Source organism: Oncorhynchus nerka, linkage group LG15 (genome assembly GCF_034236695.1).
Source record: "Oncorhynchus nerka isolate Pitt River linkage group LG15, Oner_Uvic_2.0, whole genome shotgun sequence".
In the NCBI taxonomy this organism is placed as follows: domain Eukaryota; kingdom Metazoa; phylum Chordata; class Actinopteri; order Salmoniformes; family Salmonidae; genus Oncorhynchus; species Oncorhynchus nerka.
The window spans coordinates 95,468,663-95,473,769 of record NC_088410.1 but is presented as its reverse complement, the minus strand read 5'-3'; positions in this window follow the sequence as shown (position 1 = coordinate 95,473,769).

Here is a 5,107-nt window from a genome sequence, read left to right as displayed (position 1 = left end):
AGAGTTGTCCCTGCTGTGTCTGGATGGAGTCAGATCTATTAGATAGAGTTGTCCCTATTGTGTCTGGATGGAGCCACATCTACTAGATAGAGTTGTCCCTGCTGTGTCTGTGTCTGGATGGAGTCAGATCTACTAGATAGAGTTGTCCCTGCTGTGTCTGGATGGAGTCAGATCTACTAGATAGAGTTATCCCTGCTGTGTCTGTGTCTGGATGGAGTCAGATCTACTAGATAGAGTTATCCCTGCTGTGTCTGGATGGAGTCAGATCTACTAGATAGAGTTGTCCTGCTGTGTCTGGATGGAGTCACATCTATTAGATAGAGTTGTCCCTGCTGTGTCTGGATGGAGTCAGATCTAATAGATAGAGTTGTCCCTGCTGTGTCTGTGTCTGGATGGAGTCAGATCTACTAGATAGAGTTGTCCCTGCTGTGTCTGGATGCAGTCAGATCTACTAGATAGAGTTGTCCCTGCTGTGTCTGTGTCTGGATGGAGTCAGATCTACTAGATAGAGTTGTCCCTGCTGTTTCTGTGTCTGGATGGAGTCAGATCTACTAGATAGAGTTGTCCCTGCTGTGTCTGGAAGGAGCCAGATCTACTAGATAGAGTTGTCCCTGCTGTGTCTGGAAGGAGCCAGATCTACTAGATAGAGTTGTCCCTGCTGTATCTGGATGGAGTCAGATCTACTAGATAGAGTTGTCCCTGCTGTGCCTGGATGGAGTCACATCTACTTGACAGAGTTGTCCCTGCTGTGTCTGGATGGAGTCAGATCTATTAGATAGAGTTGTCCCTACTGTGTCTGGATGGAGCCACATCTACTAGATAGAGTTGTCCCTGCTGTGTCTGTGTCTGGATGGAGTCAGATCTACTAGATAGAGTTGTCCCTGCTGTGTCTGGATGGAGTCAGATCTACTAGATAGAGTTGTCCCTGCTGTGTCTGGATGGAGTCACATCTATTAGATAGAGTTGTCCCTGCTGTGTCTGGATGGAGTCAGATCTACTAGATAGAGTTGTCCCTGCTGTGTCTGTGTCTGGATGGAGTCAGATCTACTAGATAGAGTTGTCCCTGCTGTGTCTGTGTCTGGATGGAGTCAGATCTACTAGATAGAGTTGTCCCTGCTGTGTCTGTGTCTGGATGGAGTCAGATCTACTAGATAGAGTTGTCCCTGCTGTGTCTGGATGCAGTCAGATCTACTAGATAGAGTTGTCCCTGCTGTGTCTGGATGGATTTACATCTATTAGATAGAGTTGTCCCTGCTGTGTCTGGATGGAGTCAGATCTACTAGATAGAGTTGTCCCTGCTGTGTCTGTGTCTGGATGGAGTCAGATCTACTAGATAGAGTTGTCCCTGCTGTGTCTGTGTCTGGATGGAGTCAGATCTACTAGATAGAGTTGTCCCTGCTGTGTCTGTGTCTGGATGGAGTCAGATCTACTAGATAGAGTTGTCCCTGCTGTGTCTGGATGCAGTCAGATCTACTAGATAGAGTTGTCCCTGCTGTGTCTGGATGGATTTACATCTATTAGATAGAGTTGTCCCTGCTGTGTCTGGATGGAGTCAGATCTAATAGATAGAGTTGTCCCTGCTGTGTCTGGATGGAGTCAGATCTACTAGATAGAGTTGTCCCTGCTGTGTCTGTGTCTGGATGGAGTCAGATCTACTAGATAGAGTTGTCCCTGCTGTATCTGGATGCAGTCAGATCTACTAGATAGAGTTGTCCCTGCTGTGTCTGTGTCTGGATGGAGTCAGATCTACTAGATAGAGTTGTCCCTGCTGTTTCTGTGTCTGGATGGAGTCAGATCTACTAGATAGAGTTGTCCCTGCTGTGTCTGGATGGAGTCAGATCTACTTGACAGAGTTGTCCCTGCTGTGTCTGGATGGAGTCAGATCTACTAGATAGAGTTGTCCCTGCTGTGTCTGGAAGGAGCCAGATCTACTAGATAGAGTTGTCCCTGCTGTGTCTGGAAGGAGCCAGATCTACTAGATAGAGTTGTCCCTGCTGTATCTGGATGGAGTCAGATCTACTAGATAGAGTTGTCCCTGCTGTGTCTGGAAGGAGCCAGATCTACTAGATAGAGTTGTCCCTGCTGTGTCTGGATGGAGTCAGATCTATTAGATAGAGTTGTCCCTGCTGTATCTGGATGGAGTCAGATCTACTAGATAGAGTTGTCCCTGCTGTGCCTGGATGGAGTCAGATCTATTAGATAGAGTTGTCCCTATTGTGTCTGGATGGAGCCACATCTACTAGATAGAGTTGTCCCTGCTGTGTCTGTGTCTGGATGGAGTCAGATCTACTAGATAGAGTTGTCCCTGCTGTGTCTGGATGGAGTCAGATCTATTAGATAGAGTTGTCCCTGCTGTATCTGGATGGAGTCACATCTACTTGACAGAGTTGTCCCTGCTGTGTCTGGATGGAGTCAGATGATAGAGTTGTCCCTATTGTCATGGAGCCACATCTACTAGATAGAGTTGTCCCTGCTGTGTCTGTGTCTGGATGGAGTCAGATCTACTAGATAGAGTTGTCCCTGCTGTGTCTGGATGGAGTCAGATCTACTAGATAGAGTTATCCCTGCTGTGTCTGTGTCTGGATGGAGTCAGATCTACTAGATAGAGTTATCCCTGCTGTGTCTGGATGGAGTCAGATCTACTAGATAGAGTTGTCCCTGCTGTGTCTGGATGGAGTCACATCTATTAGATAGAGTTGTCCCTGCTGTGTCTGGATGGAGTCAGATCTACTAGATAGAGTTGTCCCTGCTGTGTCTGGATGGAGTCAGATCTACTTGACAGAGTTGTCCCTGCTGTGTCTGGATGGAGTCAGATCTACTAGATAGAGTTGTCCCTGCTGTGTCTGGATGGAGTCAGATCTACTAGATAGAGTTGTCCCTGCTGTGTCTGGATGGATTTACATATATTAGATAGAGTTGTCCCTGCTGTGTCTGGATGGAGTCAGATCTAATAGATAGAGTTGTCCCTGCTGTGTCTGGATGGAGTCAGATCTACTAGATAGAGTTGTCCCTGCTGTGTCTGGATGGAGTCAGATCTACTAGATAGAGTTGTCCCTGCTGTGTCTGGATGCAGTCAGATCTACTAGATAGAGTTGTCCCTGCTGTGTCTGTGTCTGGATGGAGTCAGATCTACTAGATAGAGTTGTCCCTGCTGTTTCTGTGTCTGGATGGAGTCAGATCTACTAGATAGAGTTGTCCCTGCTGTGTCTGGATGGAGTCAGATCTACTAGATAGAGTTGTCCCTGCTGTCTGGAAGGAGCCAGATCTACTAGATAGAGTTGTCCCTGCTGTGTCTGGAAGGAGCCAGATCTACTAGATAGAGTTGTCCCTGCTGTATCTGGATGGAGTCAGATCTACTAGATAGAGTTGTCCCTGCTGTGCCTGGATGGAGTCACATCTACTTGACAGAGTTGTCCCTGCTGTGTCTGGATGGAGTCAGATCTATTAGATAGAGTTGTCCCTATTGTGTCTGGATGGAGCCACATCTACTAGATAGAGTTGTCCCTGCTGTGTCTGTGTCTGGATGGAGTCAGATCTACTAGATAGAGTTGTCCCTGCTGTGTCTGGATGGAGTCAGATCTACTAGATAGAGTTATCCCTGCTGTGTCTGTGTCTGGATGGAGTCAGATCTACTAGATAGAGTTATCCCTGCTGTGTCTGGATGGAGTCAGATCTACTAGATAGAGTTGTCCCTGCTGTGTCTGGATGGAGTCACATCTATTAGATAGAGTTGTCCCTGCTGTGTCTGGATGGAGTCAGATCTACTAGATAGAGTTGTCCCTGCTGTGTCTGGATGGAGTCAGATCTACTTGACAGAGTTGTCCCTGCTGTGTCTGGATGGAGTCAGATCTACTAGATAGAGTTGTCCCTGCTGTGTCTGGATGGAGTCAGATCTACTTGACAGAGTTGTCCCTGCTGTGTCTGGATGGAGTCAGATCTACTAGATAGAGTTGTCCCTGCTGTGTCTGGATGGAGTCAGATCTACTTGGAGTTGTCCCTGCTGTGTCTGGATGGAGTCAGATCTACTAGATAGAGTTGTCCCTGCTGTGTCTGGATGGAGTCAGATCTACTAGATAGAGTTGTCCCTGCTGTGTCTGGATGGATTTACATCTATTAGATAGAGTTGTCCCTGCTGTGTCTGGATGGAGTCAGATCTAATAGATAGAGTTGTCCCTGCTGTGTCTGGATGGAGTCAGATCTACTAGATAGAGTTGTCCCTGCTGTGTCTGGATGGAGTCAGATCTACTAGATAGAGTTGTCCCTGCTGTGTCTGGATGCAGTCAGATCTACTAGATAGAGTTGTCCCTGCTGTGTCTGTGTCTGGATGGAGTCAGATCTACTAGATAGAGTTGTCCCTGCTGTTTCTGTGTCTGGATGGAGTCAGATCTACTAGATAGAGTTGTCCCTGCTGTGTCTGGATGGAGTCAGATCTACTAGATAGAGTTGTCCCTGCTGTGTCTGGAAGGAGCCAGATCTACTAGATAGAGTTGTCCCTGCTGTGTCTGGAAGGAGCCAGATCTACTAGATAGAGTTGTCCCTGCTGTATCTGGATGGAGTCAGATCTACTAGATAGAGTTGTCCCTGCTGTGTCTGGAAGGAGCCAGATCTACTAGATAGAGTTGTCCCTGCTGTGTCTGGATGGAGTCAGATCTATTAGATAGAGTTGTCCCTGCTGTATCTGGATGGAGTCAGATCTACTAGATAGAGTTGTCCCTGCTGTGCCTGGATGGAGTCACATCTACTTGACAGAGTTGTCCCTGCTGTGTCTGGATGGAGTCAGATCTATTAGATAGAGTTGTCCCTATTGTGTCTGGATGGAGCCACATCTACTAGATAGAGTTGTCCCTGCTGTGTCTGTGTCTGGATGGAGTCAGATCTACTAGATAGAGTTGTCCCTGCTGTGTCTGGATGGAGTCAGATCTATTAGATAGAGTTGTCCCTATTGTGTCTGGATGGAGCCACATCTACTAGATAGAGTTGTCCCTGCTGTGTCTGGATGGAGTCACATCTATTAGATAGAGTTGTCCCTGCTGTGTCTGGATGGAGTCAGATCTACTAGATAGAGTTGTCCCTGCTGTGTCTGTGTCTGGATGGAGTCAGATCTACT